The 22,375-nt window shown below is 44.5% G+C and overlaps 1 long non-coding RNA gene across 1 annotated transcript in view; it reads left to right on the top strand.

Annotated features, from left to right (window-relative positions):
- The window catches only part of LOC133775145 (uncharacterized), a 66,349-nt gene that overhangs the window by 42,971 nt on the left and 1,003 nt on the right, over nt 1-22,375 (top strand). The window lies entirely within an intron of this gene.

Here is a 22,375-nt window from a genome sequence, read left to right as displayed (position 1 = left end):
TGTAAGCAAAGCAGCTGGGACTTAACAGGTGCTCTAATATACGATGCTGGTATTGCAAGCAGTGGCTTAACCCACTGTACCAGAGTGCTGGCCTCCTAAAAAATTGTTTTTTATATGTAAAACTAACTTTTATTAAGAAAGTAGTATTTGCCAATCATTGTGGAGTTACTTCTTATGTGGCAATTTATGAGATGGCTAATATTATTGTTCTGCCTTTGCTTGTCCAGGTCCTTATAGGTAATTCCAACCAAAAAAGTACATTAAGAACAAATAGAAGCCAGCCAGTTCCACTTTGCTCCCCCAAAGCCACTAGTTTTAATGTTTTTATAGGTACTTTCACAAATCTTAGCATTTAAACATTTGTAGATATAGATGTGTATCCATTTTACAGATGTGGATATTGAGAGATCAAGCAAATGTCCAAACTCAAACTGTAGGCAAGTGGCAGAGCTGGGTTCAGAGCTCAGGTTTCAGAATGCCTGGCCCTGGTTTCAACCTCTCTAATGAGCTTTCAATACCAACACAAGAGCCAAAGAGAACATTGCTCTTGGGTCAGTTGCCACCTTGACTCTCATGCCAGATTACTTGCTGTCAGCTGAATACCTTAGGATACCCTGTGGACTGTATTCTGTCTGTTTGAGAAAAGACTGCTTCAACCACAGAGAGACTGAGAGAAGCCTTCAATGATGTCTTCACAGTGAGTCCCACTCACAGGCAGAAGGCACCGTTGGATGTGCAGAGTACTGGGTTGGAACACACTGTCCCCTTGCAAAGCTGTGCCCACACAGCCTCCCTTGGAGAGCTGCAGCCATGGTTCTAGGGTTTCTTTCCAGCTGGCTCACGTTGTGACCTTGAGAAAGTTCCCAACTCTCTGCACCTTTGTTTCACACTCTGCTGTAAAACACAGCTAAAAATACTTTCTACCTTGTTCATCACAGGGAGGAAATTAACAAACCCTTGTAGCATATTCCTACAGATCTGGGATTCTACTTCTAGCACCTGCAGCAGTCAGATGAGATGACTGAAGCACCTTCTATCTCACATTAGAAAAAGCGACAAGAATATAACACATTCTAGCTGAAATGTATTTCTCCAAGGAGACAGAGTGTTTCTTGCATGCATCCTCACTTTTTGCAAAGTTTTTGATCTCGTGCCTTGGCTATAACTCTTTGCTTTTCTCTGAAATGTCCTCCCCCATTGTCTCCTGAAATTGTACCTGTCACTCACGACCCTACTGAAATGCCACATTTCCATGAAATTTGCCTGTATTATTTCAATTAAACATCATTTCTCTGTTCCCCTGAACACTTTGTTTATACCTCTATGCATCTCATATTCTATAAGGTATTATAGTTTTTGTTAAGTAAAAATCTTATTCTCCTATTAGATTGTAGGTATACTGAAGGTAAGAATAATATTTTAGTTCTATAACTCCTTAAGCTCCTAACATAGCTTCACACCTTAGTCAGTGTCTAATATCTACTTGCTGAATGAACAAATGAATGAGTGGAATATTTGTAGAAGAAAAATTTACTTTTTATCTTCATGTTTAAAAGATTTATTTACTTATTTGAAAGGCAGAGTTACAGAGAGAGATAGACAGATATCTTCCATCTTCTGGTTCACTCCCCAAATGGCCACAATGACTAGAGTTAGGCCAGGCTGAAGCCAGGAGCCAGGAACTCCATCTGACTCCCCCCAAAGTGGGTGGCAAGGGCCCAAGTACTTGGGCTATCCTTCACTTCTTTCCCAGGTGCATTGAGGTAGCAGAGAACTGGATGGGAAGTAGATCAGTCAGCACTGCTCATATGGGATATTGAAATCGCAGGCAATAGCTTTACCTGCTGCTCCACAATGGTGGAATCTAGAAGAAAATTTAAAGTAGCAATGAGAGTCTGGAGAAGAGTGCACCAAAGAATTTTGCCTGGTTAACAGTGAACTGTTAAATTCCTATCCATTGATTGGCCCATCAACTCATCCATCCATGAATTCTTTGTACAAATGCTACTTGAGCATCTCCTAGGTACTGTGCAATACCAGGTATTATGCAAGGTGCATCAGCAAAGAATTTTGCGGATCCTAAGTAATGTGATCCCTTCCTGCTTAGGTTTCTGGACAGAATTAGGAGGCCATGTCAGTGTCAAGACACCTGGGTTCTGGTCCTGGTTGTGACCTTTGCTAATTAGGTACCCTTGAAAAAGTCACATAATAAATCTCAGTTGCAGCTGGGTATAAGGTCTAATTGGTAAAAGGGGGAGAGAAGTTAATATCATACTTCCTGTTCTGTCTGACTCTTGGAAGTACTGGAGGCAAAGTGCAATAACAAAGTGAAGGGCAGGGCTGGCGCTGTGGCTGAGTGGGTTGAAGCCCTGGCCTGAAGCGCCGGCATCCCATATGGGCACTGGTTCTAGTCCAGCTGCTCCTCTTCCGATCCAGCTCTCTGCTATGGCCTGGGAAAGCAGTGGAAGATGGCCCAAGTCCTTGGGCCCCTACACCCACATGGGAGACCCAGAAGAAGTTCCTGGCTCCTGGCTTCAAATCGGCTCAGCTCCAACCATTGCAGCCATCTGGGGAGTGAACCAGTGGATGGAAGACCTCTCTGTCTCTGCCTCTCTCTATAATTCTGTCTTTCAAATAAATAAAATAAATCTTTTTTTAAAAAAAAGTGAAGGGGCTGGCACTATGGCGAAGTTTAAACATCCATCTGCAGTGCCAGCATCCCATATGGGCACCAGTTTGAGTCTTGGCTGTGCCACTGTTTTTATTTTCTTAAATTAATTAATTTATTTGAAAGGCAGTGATACACTGTGATACACTGATCCATTGTTCATTCCCCAAATGACCGCAATAGCCAGGGCTGGGTCAGGCTGAAGCCAAGAGCCAGGAGCTTCTTACAGGTCTCCCACGTGGATGCAGGGGCCGAAGGACTTGGGCCATCTTCTGCTACCTTGCCAGGTACATTAGCAGGGAGCTGGATTGGAAGTGGAGCAGCTTGGACTTAAACCAGTGCCCAGCTGGCGATACCAGCACTGCAGGCAGAGGCTTAACTTACTATGCCACAGCGCTGAACCCTCAAATGGTGTCTTAATCACTGTGCCAGAACACCTACCCGTAGATCTCTTTTCTTTATAAAGTATTTTGTTTAGTAGTGGAAATCTTACTAATACACATAAGTACTTAAGTATGTATACATTTCTACATATGATTCTGCAGCTTTAAATTAAAGGATGTAAGGCATCATATACATCCAACAAATTATAAACAGTGCCTTTTAGGTACCTTAGATAGAAAAGCTCACTATGGTCAACTTATGATACACATTTTGGAAACAATACATGGCACTTAATTGTTCTAGATTTTTATAGCAAAGACTAAAAAACTTTGAGAAAATACAGCATTTAAATTTTCACTATAAAACCCCCACTATTAGCATGATTTGATGGCATGAATGTCTCTGGTCATTATCATTGTACACAACACAGTGTTGCATGCTTATACTTTATATTTCTATTCTTCTGTGTGTTCTAGTTTTACTTTTAGGATTATTTTGAATAGACCTTTTTATGTTTACATATTTAATGTCAATGCATCTGTCTATCTAACAGAATTTATTTAACTAATTTCCAATTGTTGGTAATTTGAATAATTTTCAATTCTTCATTATTACACATGTCCTATTTTTAATCACATGCAGATTCTTACCCACCACCAACACATTCTTGGCTTGGCTCCCTCTACTGTCAGTTGATATATACCCAAGGAATGCCAAATCATTTTATTATTAGCCTGGGCAAAACAGAATTAGGAAGGAACTACAAATGTTTTATTTTTAAAATCAGATTGTGCATGTCCAAGATAGCTTGGAAATGATTTCCTTTGGGGAGAACAGAGTTTTAGACTATTGCACTATAACTTTAATCTAGCAAGAAAAAAGAGTGATGGCCTCCTAAATGCTAGAGGCTTTATCCACTTATCAAATATTTGTTGAGGACCTCCAGGATACCAGGAACTCTTCTGAGATGAAGAAAAAGGTAAACTCCTTACTCACAGGGAGCTTCCAGGTTAGTGAAGGATAAAGACCAACAAACAGGCAATGATAATGCAGTGTGATAGCACTGCTACAGTAGCAAGTCCAGGTGTGCAGGAGGTGGCACAGGAGCCTTGATAGTCTTATTGGGGATCTGGGGAGACACACCAGGGAAACTGAGGCCTGAGAACCAACCAGCAGCTAGTAGCCAGGAGACTATAGAAAGGAGAAGAGTAGTCTAGACATAGGGAATAGTGCCTGTAGAAGTCCAAATGAAACCAGGTGTATATTTTTATTTTTATTTTTTTGAAAAGTTGGTTCTAATTGTGGTCCAGTTTGAGTTGAGGTATAGCTGGAGATGAAAGTAGTAATGATGAAAAGTAAGCTGTAACCAGATTAGGAAGGGCTCTCAAACTAAAATTATTTAAAAAAAAAAGTTGTGTTTGCTCGTTTTTTTAAAAAAGTTTTATTTATTTATTTGAAAGTCAGAGTTACACGCAGAGAGAAGGAGAGGCAGAGAGAGAGAGAGAGAGAGAGAGAGAAAGAGAGAGAGAGAGAGAGAGAGAGAGAGAGAGAGGTCTTCCATCTGCTGGTTCTCTCCCCAGATGGCTGCAACAGCTGGAACTGTGAGGATCCAAAGCCAGGAGCCAGGAGCTTCTTCCAGGTCTCCCACACAGGTGTAGGGGCCCAAGGACTTGGGCCATCTTCTACTGCTTTCCCAGGCCATAGCAGAGAGCTGGATCAGAAGTGGAGCAGCCCATTTGGGATGCCGGCACTGCAGGCAGTGGCTTTACCTGCTATGCCGCAGCACCAGCCCCTAAAACTAAAATTTTTTAAAGATGTATTTATTTTTACTTGAAAATCAGAGTTTTATATATATATATATATATATATATATATATATATAGAGAGAGAGAGAGAGAGAGAGAGAGAGAAAGATCTTCCATGGACTGGTTTATTCCCAGATGGCTGCAGCTGCCGGGGCTGGACCAGGCTAAAGCCAGGAGCCAGGAGCTTCTTCCTGGTTTCCCACATAAGTGAAGGGGCCCAAGCACTTGGGCCAATCCCTGCTGCTTTTCACAGGCCGTTAGTAGGGAGCTGTATCAGAAGGGGAGCAGCAGGGAATCAAACCTGTGCCCATATGGGCTGCCTACATCTCAGGCTGTGGCTTAACCAGCTGCGCGAAGATGCTGGCCTGGAAGCTGCTTTCAACAGTTTGGACTTGAAGTGCCTGGGAGGGGTGGAGGCTCAGTCTCTTTGGAAAACATTTTGCAGCTTCTTGAAAGTTAAACCCAGGGGCTGGCGCTGTGGCTTAGAGGGTGAAGCCATTGCCTGCAGTACCGGCATCCCATATGGACGCCGGTTCGAGTCCTGGTTGCTCCACTTCCTGTCCAGATCTCTGTTATGGCCTGGGGAAGCAGTAGAAGATGGCCCAAGTCCATGGGTCCCTGCACCCACGTGGGAGACCCAGAAGAAGCTCCTAGCTCCTTGCTTCAGATTGGTGCAGCTCCGACCAATTGGGGAACGAACCAGCAGATGGAAGACCTCCCTGCCGAAGCACCAAGAGATGATGTTTTATTACCACTCATTCTCCAGTTAACTAATCAGCCCTGGGAGAGCTGACTCAGTACCAAGAGACCAAAATCAGCCTCAAGAGAACCATCACAATCTCTGGAGAAAATCATTAACCCATTCATGAGGGCAATACCCCCACCACCTGGTAAAGGACCCACCTCCTGACATCACCACATTGGCAATTAAATTTCAGTGTGAGTTTTGGTGTAGACAAACCATATCTAAACTAGCCCACTGGCTTCAAGGGAAGCAAGATGAAAACCAAGGGGAGTCAGTGTGGCGGAAAATGTTGAGCACAGTTCTGTACATGATGAGTTGAAGGTGTCTGTAGAAGATCCAAATGGCCCTAGTTATATGATTCTGAAGCCCTTAGGAGAGAGTTAATCCAGAGGTGATACTCAGTATGTCACTGGACCCCCTTACCTTATGAAGCAGTGATGGTTCCACCCACAGATACCACAACTTTTGTAGGGAAGAGAAAACTTTTCCTCTATCTTCTGAGGGCTTGATAAGGAAACTTATGGAATAAGCTTGACAGTAGATAGATTATCAGAAGGAAAAGTATACAAATGTGTTATGTGCGTGGGGGCATCCCAGGGAAGAAAAGTGAAGACCCAAGGACCAGAGAGATCAAGACGTTTATCAACTCTCTTCACAGGGAAGAGGAGAATGGGGTGGAGCAACTTAGAGGAGAGTAAGCGATTTGGGAGAAAGATGAATGGGCCCTCAGAAGAGTGGATGATAGCTTAGGACAAAGTCTGTCTGGGTCTGCTGTTGACTTCCAGTCTTCCCTGTAACATGAGCCAATCTTCCCTGGTTGACAGATTTCCAGGAAGGGGATTCATGGCAGTTGAATTCCTTTTGGAGGATCATCTTTAGGCAGATAGGGGGAGCTCAGAGAGAGCCTCTCCCTGGATCATTGTTCCCTGGGTGCTCTCAGGTCAAAGATAAAAGCAAAGCAAACCATGATATTCTGGGGTGGAATTTCCTGAACTCATTTAGTATACAGGCAGGAGTTGGATCTCAGCCCCCTGCCGTCACACTTTAACATAAAATATAGCAATATTTCTTGACTTTGGCATGCAAGGTCAGCTTTTGCTGTTGGCTTATTATATCAAGTATTTGTATAGGTTCAAAGACCATATTTGTTTTAAGATTTTATTTGAGAGGCAGAGAACAGACAGAAAGACAGAGAATTCTCATCTGCTGGTTCGCTTCCTAAATGCCCACAGTAGCCAAGGTTGGGAACTCAATCCAGGTCTCCCATGAAGGTGATAGGAACCCAATTACTTGAGCCATCACCATTGCCTCTCAGGGTCTGCATTGGTGGGAGGCTGGAGTCAGGAGCTAGCACCAGGAATTGAACTGAGGGATTTTGATGTCGAATGGGACTCTCTGAACTATAAGACTAAATGCCTACTCCAAGGACTATAGTTTTCTTTTTTCTTTTTTTTTTTTTAATTTTTTTTTTGACAGTCAGAGTGGACAGTAAAGGGAGACAGAGAGAAAGGTCTTCCTTTTTGCCGTTGGTTCACCCTCCAATGGCCACCGCGGTAGGCGCGCTGCGGCCGGCACACCACGCTGTTCCGATGGCAGGAGCCAGGTGCTTCTCCTGGTCTCCCATGGGGTGCAGGGCCCAAGAACTTGGGCCATCCTCCACTGCACTCTCTGGCCACAGCAGAGAGCTGGCCTGGAAGAGGGGCAACCGGGACAGGATCGGTGCCCTGACCGGGACTAGAACCTGGTGTGCTGGCGCCGCAAGGCGGAGGATTAGCCTACTGAGCCACGGCGCCAGCCGGACTATAGTTTTCTTAAACCTTAAGACTCTTGTTCTATGAGTAGCTGAATAAGAGAGCAATAAAAAGAAATACTATTTGAATCCAAGACTAGTTTAAAAATGTGGGCTGTTTGGCCCTTCTGTGTCTTTTTGATGGTGTAAACTGCAAAACAGTCTGTTCTGATGGTCACATAGGCTGGCAGACAGTCGGACAAATTGACCAGGTGGTACTCCCCTCCTAAGTGTGATGTGCCTTTAGCTGGTTTTCCAATTGTCAGAATTTCCATCTGAAAAAGCAGAATAACTATATTTACCATGTGGTAGGATTACAGATAAAAATTATGTAAAGGACCTGATGTGGTTCAGAGAAGCACTCAATAAATAGTAGTTACTGTTAATATGATTATCTTACTTAGGTTTATAAAAGGAGGTTTAATATAGTGCTTTATAGTAAGTGACCTGACTCTCTTTTGTTCCTCTTCTAGTTTCTAGATGTGTCCTAGCTAAGTCAATCCTGCCTCTTGGTAAATGTTATTTTAGACTAAGTATATTTGAAGTTTGTCCTTTTAATGAATTGTAGGATTTAAAAAACTCACAGATCTTTGATTTAATTTTCTGGTGATATATGCAAGAAATAAATATTGTATTGCAATTCAAATCTAGTCATTCCTTGTTTCTCTCTTCCTCCTTTCTCACTCTCTCTGTGTGTGGATAGTGGGGAGTAAGGAGTGGTAGTAAGCATGGAAGTGGGTAAGGAGATTAATTGTGTTGGGTCATTTTTTGTTAAGGATTTGTTTATTTACTTCTGAAAGTCAGAATTAGAGAGAAAGAGAGAGAGCGAGAGAGAGAGATCTTCTATCTGTTGGTTCACTTCACAGATGGCCACATTGGCCAACGCTGGGCCAGGCCAAAGTTAGGAGCCAAGAGCTTCTTCTGGGTCTCCAACGTTGGTGCAGGGGCCTAGGTACTTGGGCCATCTTCTGCTACTTTTCTCAGGCATATTAACAGGGAACTGGATCACAAGTGGAGCAGCTGGGACATGAATGGGCGCCCATATGGGATGCCAGCAGGAGCCATTCCAGGTGGTGGCTTTACCTGCTGAGCCACAAGGCCAGCCCCTTGTGTTGGGTTCTGACTCTGATCCAGATGGCATAGATCTCAAAGACCTCTGTGTACTTGTTGATCTTGGCCCCATGTTTCTTTCTGCATGTTTCCATAGTCAGTGACTTGTTTTCCTCTAGCGAATCTTGACCTTTCCTATCCTGTTCTTCTCTGGGCTGTTGAGCACTTCCTGGGATTTCCAGCAGACTTTTGGGCCAGATGGTTGAAGAAGGCAAACTGGATTCAGTTGGACAACCTTAAGGACAGAAGGGCAGCATGAGGACTTCCTCCAGCCTGGGATGGGGCTGGAGGCAGGAAAGGGAGGGCCTAGCTGGCTGAGGGCCCCAGTGGACCTGGCTGGCTCAGCAGCAGTCTTTTTGTCCTTTCTCCAGAGATGCTCCTGGGAGCCAACCAGAAAGCTTTCTGTGTTCATTTTGTATCCTGGGAGCAAACACAGAGCCTTGGCAGGGGAATATCAGCCCTATCATAATAATACAGTTCTCTGACATTAGAGTGCAGAAACATTTTCCATGACAGCTTAGAATGAATCACCACCACTTGCTACTAGAGATACCTCTCTTTATGCAGTGCCAGCTTTGGGACAACTGTGAAGGCAGCCACATGGCTTCCAGGGAAAGAGGGAGAAGTCTGTGGAGACAATCAGCAAAGCTGCCCCACTGCACCTCCCCTTTGTCCTAGTGAGGCTATGCTTTCCACTAACAGAGTACAAGATGGAGCTGGTAATTGATCATGGAGAACAAACCGCGATTGACACTTATGGTGGGATTATAAATGCATCTGGAGCTCTTAGTGACATTGATAAACCACCAGAGACTCCTGCTGTGCAACTGAGTGTTTCGTAAATTATTCCTTATGGTCTTTGAACTCACATCAAGGGAAGAGAGAAGAGCCTTTGTATACATCATTTTCTTTACCCTGCTGATGGAAATTAATAATGAAACAAATAGGGACTGACCAGACAGTATCTTTAACAGATATTGTTTTTGTTTGTTTTATTATTATTTAAAAGTGTTCTTCAAAATTAATTTCTACTCCTGGTAAAGTGTTCAACTTAGATGGGAGAATAAAGAATGAGAATGGAAATCCTTTCTCCTCCTCCTGTTTTTTAGTCCTGCTTTGTAAAGTTAATCACTAGAAACAGTTTCTGTACAGCATTCAAGAAATTTTGGCATGGTGGGTTAAGCTGCCACCTGTGATGCCAGCATCCAATTTGGGTGCTGGTTCAAGTCCTGGCTGCTCCACTTCTGATCCAGCTCCCTGCTAATGCACCTGGGAGGGCAGTGGAAGATGACCCAAGGGCTTGGGCTCTGCCACCCATGTGGGAGACACAGATGGAGTTCCTGGCTCCTGGCTTCAGCTTGACCCAGCTCCAACTTTCATTTGGGGAATGAACCAGTACATGTAAGATTCCTCTCTCTGGCTCTTCCTTCCAAATCCATTTTAAAAAAATCCTTAATAAGGAAGACATTGTTCTTGTGTGGATGTATATGTATGTATGTATGCATATTTGCCCTCTACAGCTGGCTTTTTGCATTTAGCAATGTGTGATTAGACGGCTCTCCACACTAGTACCTAGAGATCTACTGCATGGCTTTCTATATAACATATTCCTTAGTGTGTATTTATTTACTTACTTAACCAGACATCTTATTCTGGACTTTTTTTTTTTTTTTTTTTTTTTGACAGGCAGAGTGGACAGTGAGAGAGAGACAGAGAGAAAGGTCTTCCTTTGCTGTTGGTTCACCCTCCAATGGCTGCCGCGGCTGGTGCGCTGCGGCCAGTGCACCGCGCTGATCCGAAGGCAGGAGCCAGGTGCTTCTCCTGGTCTCCCATGGGGTGCAGGGCCCAAGCACTTGGGCTATCCTCCACTGCACTCCTTGGCCACAGCAGAGAGCTGGCCTGGAAGAGGGGCAACCAGGACAGAATCTGGCGCCCCGATCGGGGCTAGAACCTGGTGTGCCGGCGCCGCAAGGCGGAGGATTAGCTTATTGAGCCGCAGCGCCAGCCCTTATTCTGGACATTTAAGATGCTGTTTTGTTTGTTGATTTGGTTTGTTGTTATAAACAATAACACAAACCACATTTTTAGGAGTTATCTTTTTGCACATTTGTGCAAAGTTATTAGTAAGAGCAATTCCCAAAAGTATAAGAATTAGGTTTAAGGGTATGTGTGTTTTAATTGTGAAAGATACTGTGAAACTGCTTTCCAAATAGACAATAGCTGTAACCTGAATGCTTTCTCCATGGTAGGAACTGTGCTAGATACAGAGAGGGATAAAAGCTCACAGTCCTTTTCCTTGAGAATCTCCAAGGAGAGACACACAGCCCATCAATTACTATGATACATTGTGGGAAGCACTGTAATCAGGGTTTTATAGCACTTATCACCTTGCTGTGTTAGCTCCTCATTTGATTTCCTCAATACATTTTTACATTAAGATTTTTTTCATTCCAAAGTAATTTCTTGAACTGTGATATTTTTTTCTCAGGTTAAAAACACAAACAAAACACAGAGATGGGCTTGGCAGGGACAGCATGATGAAGTCCAGTCCATATTTGAGAGTCCTGAAACACTCTTGTATACATTATATCACTTAATCTTTGTAATTATGCTGATTTTATTGTGAGGTAACAGAGGTGAGGAGTCAGTAAGGAATCTGCCCCAACTCACACCATTAATAAATGATGTAGTTTGGCTTTGAACCTTTGACGGAAGCCCCAGGGCCCTTTCTCGGGAGCAGCTCTGCCACACCCCATGAGTTCCACTGTCTCTGAGGAGTCTAAGCCTCCAGCTGCACAATAACAACCATGAGCTTCTGAGCAGAGGCACAGCACATAGTGTGGAGAAGAATAAGAGTAAGACATGCTACTTGTTCTTGCAAAACTCAGTGAATAATGGATTAGAGTGATCTCCATCTATGTATACATGGTATGTATACATGGTTCTGAACACTTATGTCGCTCTAGACCAGCGCTGAGGAGAGGACAGTTCCTTGGCATTGGGATTAGTTGGTTTGAAGAGTGAGAAGACAGTGCCAGGTGGATGGAACAGCATGGGCAGAATGTAGGGAGGCCTGCAGCTGGCTGGTGACTAAATCTTGATGTGTGTGGGGTTGGGTGGAAGATAAGGCAGAGAGGTTAAACTGGGGACATATTATGGAGATGTTCAGGACATCTCCAGGAGGCTGGACTTCATTTGTTAAGCATGAAAGTATTTTTCAATAGGAAATTGAACTGAATTCTTCTGTTGGTGCAGAAAGATGAGCATCAACAGTAGGCAGGGAAAATGAGGCTGGGGAACACTCGAAGGCAGGGAGCACAATCAGGGGACCATTGTGAAAGTCTCTGTGAAAGGAACTGATGAGCTGGACTGGGAGAAGGCTCTGGAGACTGAATGGCTGAGATGGCCTTGAGAGGTGTTGTGGGGTTGGACTGGACATGTTTGCTCTAGCAGGTTTGCTGGAGAAAGGAGGGAGAAAATGAGAGCTAGCCTGTACTATTGGGGCTTGGGCTGGGACTGAAGCTTGTAGCTGGGAACTCAGTATGGCAGGAATCCATTACTTGGGCTATCACTGCTGCCTCCAGGGTCTCCCAGCATTGCTCTGGTGTCAGGAGCTAGAGCCAGGAATCAAACCCAGGCACTCTGATGTGGGACGCAGGCATCTTAATCGCTAGGCTGAACACCCGCTCACTCTGTAGAGCTTTTTTTGATCTAAGGGATGCTGCTAGCTGGTGGATATAATCATAGTTCTAAATTATCTTCTCCTCCCTTCTCATTACCTAGCTTCTTCTCTAATTAACTGGCAACCTCTAGGGTAAAAAGTGGACCCAGACAATGGAGCAGAGATTACAGCATGTACAAATGCATCAAACTTTTACCAAATATGTTCTAAAGCTAACATGACCTGTGTCAGCAGTTTGGGTGTGCAAATATGACCACATCTTCTATTTTTCCGGTAAATCATTCAGATTCTCATAAGCTCAACTTAGCAGGAAGTACACCTTCTCCTATCTGATTTTTCTAAGATCGTCAGACACCTGCTCAGTCCAATATGTAAGGCTTGTCCTGGTTCTGCCAGGCAGAGAGAAAAAATAGCTGATCAGTCTACCCTATTGTTGCTGAACACTGGTCTCAACCATGCCTGTGGATGCTGAAAATGCATTGCTGTTCAGATCTCTCACCAATGGAAAGAGTGCTTCAACTTTGGACTCTAGCTTCTAAACCACACTGACATGCTTAGGCTTTGTTTCAATGCATGACCCCTATGCCAAGGAGATTGCATTTGGAAGAATTCCATTGCATTAGCCACAGTCCTTGGAACCTCAGTCCCCTGAGGATGTAGGTCCAGCTCACAGTTCAGAATCCTTCCCCTGGCTGTGCACCTTGGGGTTTTACTACCAGCATGGACTTCATCAAAGAGTTTCTCATAATGCTGAACTCTGTAGGAAAAGAATTGGAGTGAGTCTCAATGCATTTGCTGGCTCCCTAAAGGGCCTTTGAAAACAGCCACCACAACAAACAGCTCTGCAGCCTAAGGGGCATTCAGTGACACTGAATCCATGAAGCCCATAGGATATGTAGCCTATCACACTTAAAAATATTAGGTTCTGAATCCACAGGCACCCCATTATATCTACTATTGCTCAGGTTCTAGAGTTCAAGGTTGAAGATGCAATCTGACCTTACAGAAGTTCACAGCTTCTGACAGTTTCAATGGAGTGAAATACATGGATTGCAACTTGCAAAGTGTGTAGGGTGCTTGGGTGCCACAAAGAAGGGTGCTTAAGCCAACCAGACTGAGCAACAGCCTGAGTGACAGACACTGTGCGGAACTCAGACCTGCACTTCATCTCCCAGGGTAGCCCACTATCTTTGAACAAACAGGTGCATTTCTGCTCATTTCCTGGAGATTCCTTGGACCCTCATGATAAACAGATCCACTCAGAGCTAGGACCAAGATGAAGCAAATTTTAAAAGGATTCCCCAAAAGCCTCAGTCATCAAAATGAATATTTTAACATACTATTTCAAAAAATAAAACAAAATGGAAAACTACAGTTCACTGGCCAGTTTTATAAATATATACTGGAAGCTACATGAGGATTAGCATGAGGTGAGTGAGATAGTGTCATGAAAGTGCATATTTGGATCTCATTATTTGAAACTGTGATATTTTGTTCATCAAGCACGTATTTGCATTGTTTTTGTCTTTTCAGGTTTTTATATTGAAATATCAGTTCTCTTGATTTCTGGGCTTTTGGTGCCCCTGGCGATGTGATGCCCAAGGTAAGGGCCTCACGTGCCTTACCCTGGCCCTGTGTGGATCTGGTCTTGTCCAGCTCTCAGGCATGTCTTAGTTACATCTGAGTCAATTTAAAAAGACTTATTTATTTGAAAGGCAGAGTGATCTAGGGAGAAGGACACACACGCACACACACACACACACCCTCACACAGATCTTCCATCTGCTAGTTCACTGCCCAAATGGCTGCAATGGCTGGGGCTGGAGCTGGGGCTGACACTGGAGCAGGCTGAAGCCAGGAGCTTAGAACTCCACATGGGTGGCAAGTACTTGGGCTATCTTCTGCTGCTCTCCCAGGTGCATTCGTAAGGAGCTGGATTAGAAGTGAAGCCAACAGGACCTGAACCAGCACTTGATATGGGATGCCAACATTGCAAGCACAGCTTAACTCACTGTTCCACAGTGGCAACCCCTCATCTGGGTCTTTGAGCACAGATGAGATGACTGCTGTGTGTGTAGCATCCCACAACATTGGAAGGTCTATAAATGAAAAGAATGGGCTATTAGGAGAGAAAATAATATTAAGTAACTATTTTAGATTTGATAATTAGGGAAGACTTTTCAGAGGAAGTCACTTTTAAAATAATCTCAGACTTAGGGAGAAATTAGAGAGACTCAACTTCCAGTATATCCTTTACCTAGATTCAACAGCTTTTAACATTTTCTGACATTTGGTTCCCTTCATCTCCTTCCTCTCTTTATGCACACAGAAACACACATGCACACACTATTTTATTCTATTTTTTAAAAAAGATTTATTCGTTTATTTATTTGAAAGGCAGAGCTACAGAGAGGCTGAGGCAGAGAGAGAGAAAGTCTTCCATCTGCTGGTTCACTCCCCAGATGACTGCAATGGCTGGAGCTGTGCCGATCCAAAACCAGGAGCCAGGAGCTTCTTCTCAGTCTCCCATGTGCATACAGTGGCCCAAGGATTTAGGGCATCTTCTGCTTTCTCAGGCCACGGCAGAGAGCTGGATTGGAAATGGAGCAGCTGGGACCGAACTAGCGCCTATATGGGATGCTAGCACAGCAGGTGGCGGCTTTACCCGCTATGCCACAGCACCGGCCCCACACATATTATAAAGACCTCTCTCTCTCTCTCTCTCTCTCTCTTGATGTAACTCTGACTTTTTTTTTTTTTTTTTTGGACAGGCAGAGTGGACAGGGAGAGAGAGAGACAGGGAGGAAGGTCTTCCTTTGCCGTTGGTTCACCCTCCAATGGCCGCTGCGGCCGGCGCATCTCGCTGATCCGAAGCCAGGAGCCAGGTGCTTCTCCTGGTCTCCCATGCGGGTGCAGGGCCCAAGCACTTGGGCCATCCTCCACTGCCTTCCCTGGCCACAGCAGAGAGCTGGCCTGGAAGAGGGGCAACCAGGACAGAATCTGGCGCCCTGACTGAGACTAGAACCTGGGGTGCCGGCGCCATAAGGCGGAGGATTAGCCTATTGAGTTGAGGCGCTGGCTGTAACTCTTTCAAATCAATCAATCAATCAATCTTTTTTTTTTTTTAAAGAAGTAATCAGAAGCAAATTTATGAACTAAAGAAATCTGTACAGGACATGAATGAAAATTTTTCCCACAAAATTGAGATTTTATTTTAATTTTTTAAAAGATTTTATTTGAGAGGTAGAGTTACAGAGAAAGAGAGGGTGAGACAGAGAGAAAGGTCTTCCATTCACTGGTTCACTCTCCAGGTGGCTGCAACGGCCAAAGCTAAGCCAATCTGAAGCCAGGAGCCAGGAGCTTCTTCAGGTCTTCCTGAAGGGGTGCCGGGGCCCAAGGACTTGGGTCATCTTCTACTGCTTTCCCAGGCCATAGCAGAGAGCTCCATCGGAAGTGGAGCGGCTGGACTTGAACCGGCACCCCTATGGGATGCCGGCACTGGAGGTAGCAGCTTTACCCACTACGCTGCAGTGCCAGCCCCAGAAATTGAGATTTAAAAGAGAAAACAAAACAAAATATTGGAAATGACGAATTCATTAGGACAAATAAAAAAATGTGGTGGAAAGCCTTAAGAACAGACTCAGTGAAGTAGAAGAAAGAATACCTGAGTTAGAAGACAAATCTTTGGAAATTTTATAGTCAGACAAAAAAAAAAAAAAAAAGAACAAGACGAAGAAATAAAAAAAAAACTAAAAAATAGTGCCAGAGATTTATGGGATGCTATCAAATGACCAAACATATGGGTCTTAGGAGTTCCTAAAGGTATGGAAAGAGAGAATGGATTAGAAGACCTTTTTAGTGAAATAATTACAGAAAACTGCTCTAATTTGAAGAAAGGGGCGTCCAAGTACAGGAAGCACATAGAACTCCTAATAGACATGACTAGAAAAGATCTTCACCATGACACACTGTAGTCAAGCTCTGCACAGTAAAACATAAAGAAAAGATTCTAACAGATGCACAAGAGAAATACCAGATTACTTTCAGAGCATCTTCAATTAGACTCACAGCTGACTTCTCATCAGAAACCCTACAGTCCAGGAGAGAATGGTGAGATATATTCCAAGTCTTAAGAGAAAAAAACTGTCAACACAGAATACTGTACCTTGCAAAGTTCTCATTTATGAATGAAGGTTAGATAAAGACCTTCCATAACGGAAATTGAGAGAATTTGTCACCAATTGTTCAGCCTTACAAAAGGTGTTTAAGGATGTGCTACAACCAGAAACACAGAAATATGGTCATCCCTATGAAAGAAAGTGAAGGCAGAAGATCTCCCAGTGAAAGTACAAAGGAAATCCAAAGTAAACAATAAGAATATTTATGGGAAAATGCCAGGGCCAAGTTGTTACTCATCAATAGTCACCTTGAATATAATTGGCTTCAACTATCTAGTTGAAAGATACAGACTGACTGAATGGATTAAAATACAAAACCTATCTATTTGCTGCCTACAAGAAATACGTCTCACCAACAAAGATACAGGCAGAGTGAAAATGAAAGGATGGAAAAAGATATTCCATGCTAACAGAAGCCAAGAGAGAGCTGGTATAGCCATCTTAATATCAGACAAAATGGACTTTAACACAAAAACTGTTAAAAGAGACAAAGAAAGCCAGCGCTGTGGCTCAATAGGCTAGTCCTCCGCCTAGCGGCGCCGGCACATCGGGTTCTAGTCCCGGTCAGGGCGCCAGATTCTGTCCCGGTTGCTCCTCTTCCAGGCCAGCTCTCTGCTGTGGCCCGGGAAGGCAGTGGAGGATGGCCCAAGTGCTTGGGCCCTGCAACCCATGGGAGACCAGGAGAAGCACCTGGCTCCTGCCTTCGGATCAGTGCGGTGCGCCGGCCGCTGCGCCAACTGCGGCGGCCATTGGAGGGTGAACCAACGGCAAAGGAAGACCTTTCTCTCTGTCTCTCTCTCTCTCACTGTCCACTCCGCCTGTCAAAAAAAAAAAAAAAAAGAGAGAGAGAGACAAAGAAGAGTACTATGTACTCATTAAGGGATCAGTTCAATAGAAAGATGTGGCTATAATACATGTATATGCACCTAATTACAGGGCACCTGGCTATTTAAAAGAAATGTTAATGGATCTAAAGAGAGGCAGACTCCAATACAGTAATAATGGGGGACTTAAATACTCCACTTTCATCAATGGACAGATCAACCAGACAGAACACCAGCAAGAAAACAGCATAGTTAATAGACATTATAGACCAAAAGTACCTAACAGATATCTACAGAACTTTTTATCCTACAGATGCAGAATACACATTCTTTTCACAGGTGCATGGGAACTTTGTCTAGGATAGACCACATGCTAGGCCATAAAGCAAGTCTCAGCAAATTGAAAAAAATCGAAATCATACCATGCATCTTCTCTGACCACAATGGAATGGCACTGGAAATCAATAACTCAACAACATCTAAAACATATGTAAACACACGGAGACTGAACAACATGCTCTTGAATGAACAGTGTGTCATTCAAGAAATCAATGGGCCCAGCGCTGTGGTGTAGCAGGTAAAGCCGCTGGCTGCCATCCCAGCATCCCTTATGGGCACTGGTTCGAGTCCCTGCTGCTCTGCTCCTGATCCAGCTCTCTGCTATGGCCTGGGAAAGCAGTACCAGATGCCAAGTCTTTGTGCCCCTGCACCCGTGTGGGATACCCAGAAGAGGCTCCTGGCTCCTGGCTTTGAATTGGAGCAGCTCCTGCCATTGCACCCAATTGGGGAGTGAACCAGTGGCTTAAGACCTCTCTCTCTCTGTCTCTGCCTCTCCTTCTCTCTCTGGGTAACTCTGACTTTCAAATAAATAAATAAGTAAAAATTTTTTTTAAAGAGAAATCAAAATATTTCTGGAAACAAATGAAGATGACAGTACAGCATACCAAAACTTATAGGATACAGCAAAAGCAGTGTTAAGAGGAAATTTTATAGCAATTGGTGCCTACATGAAAAAAATTGGAAAGGCACCAAAAAAATGAGCTATTAAGCCATCTCAAAGACCTAGAAAAACAACAGCAAACCAACCTAAAGCTAGTATGAGAAAATAAATAATTAAAATTAGAGAATAAACAAAATTGAAAAAAAATATAGAATATCAGCAAAACAAAAAGCTGATTTTTTGAAAAAATAAACAAAATTGGGTCCAGCGCCGTGGCGCAGTAGGTTAATCCTCTGCCTGTGGTGCCAGCATCCCATATGGGCACCGGTTTGAGTCCTGGCTGCTCCTCTTCCAGTCCAGCTCTCTGCTGTGGCCTGGGAAAGCAGTAGAAGATGGCTCAAGTCCTTGGGTCCCTGCACCCGCCTGGAAGACCGGGAAGAAGCACCTGGCTCCTGGCTTCAGATCGGCGCAGCTCTGGCCTTTGCAACCATCTGGGGAGTGAACCAACAGAAGGAAGACTTCTCTCTGTCTCTCCCTCTCACTTTCTGTAACTCTACCTGTCAAATTAATAAATAAAATCTTTTTTTTTTTGACAGGCAGAGTGGACAGTGAGAGAGAGAGACAGAGAGAAAGGTCTTCCTTTTGCTGTTGGTTCACCCTCCAGTGGCCGCCGCGGTAGGCGTGCTGCGGCCGGCGCACCGCGCTGATCCGATGGCAGGAGCCAGGTGCTTCTCCTGGTCTCCCTTGGGGTGCAGGGCCCAAGAACTTGGGCCATCCTCCACTGCACTCCCTGGCCACAGCAGAGAGTTGGCCTGGAAGAGGGGCATCCGGGACAGGACCGGTGCCCCGACCGGGACTAGAACCCGGTGTGCCAGCGCCGCAAGGCGGAGGATTAGCCTAGTGAGCCGCGGCGCCGGCAATAAATAAAATCTTTAAAAAATAAAAGAAAAAAATAAAATTGACACACCATTGGACCAACTAACCAAAAAAAGGAGAGAGAAGACCCAAACCAATAAAATTAGAGATGAGAACGGATATGTAACTGAAAGACCACCACAAAACACACCAAACACCAGAGTAAAAGGAAAAGTTTATTGTTGGGGGAGTGGGAACCGATGGGTTGGAGAGATAGGGCGAGAGAAAAGAAGGTCTGTATAGGAAAGCAGGTCTTGTTATAATCTTGTAGGGATAAGGAAGTGGGAACCGCAAATCCCATTAGGGTGCGGGTGGAGTTGGCGCTTTTGGTTGGGCTGTGTGGTCACCTGACTTCTAGTAAGCCAGGCTCAATTTTGGAGAGGCTGAAACTTATTGAACAAGATGGTGACTGGGCCAGAGCCCAAGATGGCACCAGGGGCTTAAGATGGCGCCTCAGATAAGACAGCACCATTTCACTAACAGTAACAACAGACAGCAAAGAAATAAAAAGAATCATTAGAAATTACTGCAAAGAGCTGTATGCTAACAAATCAGGAAACCTAGAAGAAATGGATAGTTTCCCGGACACATACAACCTACCTAAATTGAACCATGAAGACACAGAGACTGGAGAACGAGCAAATGTCGCCAAGAGCCACAGTTTCTGAGCAGTATCACCCTCACACCCTGCTACGGTTTGAACGTGCTTGTCTTCCAAGGGCTTGTGTGCTAAACAGGAAGCTTGTTCCTTAGTGTGGTGGCGTTGATGAGGTGCTTTTTTTTAAAAAGTTCTTTTAAAAGATTTTATTTATTTATTTTTCATTCCACTTCAAAGGCAGAAAGACAGAGACACAGACAGAGATCTTCTGTCTGTTGGTTAACTTCCTAAACACTCTCAATGGCCAGGGCTTGGCCAGGCTGATGCCAGGAGCCCAGAACTCCATCTGGATCTCCCACACGAGTGGCAAGGACCCAAGCCCTTGAGCCATTATCTGCTGTCTCCCAGGTGTGCATTAGCAGTAACCCGGATCAGTAGCAGAGGAGCAGGATATTGAACCAAGCACTCCTGAAATGGGATGTGGGCATCCTAAGCAGTATCTTTTATTTTTTATTTTTATTTTTTTTCTAAGCAGGGTCTTAACTTCTGCACCAAATGCCTGCCCATGGCACGATGTGATTAGGTCATGGGGGCACTGCCCTTGGAAGCTATGGAGTTGGTTCCTGTGAGAATGAGTTGTTATCAAAGAGCAAACCTGGTTCCTCCCTAATACCTCTGGCTTCCTGTCTCACCACATGTTCTCTCCCTCTCCATGGGTCCCAGCCATGATGCCATCTACCCATGAGGCCCTCCCCAGAGCCAAATAGAAGCCAGTGCCATGCTCTTGGACCTGTAGAACTATGAGCTAAATAAGTGCTTCTTTACAAATTACCCAGCAGTGGAAAATGGATGAATACATGCCTATTTTCTGTGACAGGATAGCCTGATATTCTGAACTGGTGGCTGGAAGCACTCAGGACACCACAGCCTGATGTGGGAGTTCCTGCTGCAAGTTTCTGGTCTGAGGGAGGAGGAGGCTCCCCTGAAAACAAAGAGTTTCTCTTCTTTTTTATCCTTTGGAGGATGTTTGTTTTCATGTTTAGAATAAACATAGTTCAGTTCCATTTCTCATAAGCAGATAATTGTTTATGTCTCTTTAAGAAGAGCTTGGATGGAGGCAGGCATTATGGTACAGCTGGTTAAGCCCCTGCTCGAGATGCCTGCATCCCAAATTGGAGTGTCAGTTCAAGTCCTGGCTGCTCTGTTCCTGACCTAGCTTTTTGCTAATGCACTTGGGAAGGCAGCAAATAATGGCTCAAATGCTTGGTCCCCGGCCACCCGTGTGGGGGACCCAGATGGAATTCCTGGCTCTAGGCTTTGGCTTGGCTCAATCCTGGCTGTTGTGGGCATTTGGGAAGTGAACCAGCAGATGGAAGATCTCTTTCTCTGTATCTCCTTCCACCCTCCAATGTTACTTTGCTTTTAAATAAATAAAACAAATCTTTACAAAAATAAAGGAGCTTAGATTGTTTTCCAAAGATGACACTGCTCATGTTTATCTACCAATGAGTGAAGGATGTGGACTGACTGTTGTAAAGTGAGGAGATTCAGAAATGAGGTAACTTGCCTGATGCTGTCAAGCAAAGTAGTTACAGAGATGGGGAAGCCAGACATTCAGCTTTTCATTTTTTACTTACCAGCTCATGTTTCCATGGAGAAAAATTCGGAGAATGTCAGTCAAACGGATGCTGAGGGCCAGTGCCGTGGCTCAACAGGCCAATCCTCCACCTTGCGGCGCCGGCACACCAGGTTCTAGTCCCGGTTGGGGCACCGGATTCTGTCCCGGTTGCCCCTCTTCCAGGCCAGCTCTCTGCTATGACCTGGGAGTGCAGTGGAGGATGGCCCAAGTGCTTGGGCCCTGCACCCCATGGGAGACCAGGAGAAGCACCTGGCTCCTGCCTTCAGATCAGCGCACTGACCACGGCGGCCATTGGAGGGTGAACCAACGGCAAAGGAAACCCTTTCTCTCTGTCTCTCTCTCCCTGTCCACTCTGCCTGTCAAAAATTAAAAAACAAACAAGCAAACAAAAAACAAACAAACAAAACAAAAACAGATGCTGAGCTCACGTTCTGTTCCTAATGACGCTCGTGGACCCTGTGCATCAGGGTTTGTGGAGCTTTCAGGGAGCAAGGAATGACTTTGGTGGGGGCGTGAAAGACAAGATAATTTTAGTTCAGTTTTGGAACACATCCCATCCCACCTTGGGAGAAGCTGAATTCAGTGTCGTTTTGTTGTTTTCCTGGTGCAGAGTTTCTGTAACACCACGTCTGCCCAATGCCCATGCCTCGACCTTGCAGGTGTCACTTTGATCTACTCTGTCCTCTCCTTTCTCTCCACCGTGCAAATTCCACTCAGTTCCTCCAACAGAAGATCCTCTCCTGAAAAGCTACTCCCTGAAACTTTGCCACAGCAGTCTCTCCCTGTGTGACACTTAATTACCCTCTATGCTTATTATTAAAGGGAACAAACTGTGTGCTCCACTTAGGGTGTGTTTGGAGGTCGAGTCTGCTCATGGTATGCCAAGAAATGTTTAATCACCAGCTCTTATTATTATTTTTCTTAAAGTGAAGTCCTGATTTGTAGGGTTTGTTGATTTCCATGGTGTAAATTCTTCCATCACAATCGATTATAAGCTACTGGCATGGTCACTGATCACTGAGTTGGGAAGAGCATGTGCATAATTTTCTCTGTTGAATCAGTATGAGCTGGACCCAGCGTTTCAATGGTGTGTTAGAG

Source organism: Lepus europaeus, chromosome 16 (assembly GCF_033115175.1).
Source record: "Lepus europaeus isolate LE1 chromosome 16, mLepTim1.pri, whole genome shotgun sequence".
NCBI lineage: Eukaryota > Metazoa > Chordata > Mammalia > Lagomorpha > Leporidae > Lepus > Lepus europaeus.
Note: the sequence above shows the minus strand (reverse complement) of the source record. Positions and strands in the feature narration are given on the sequence as shown.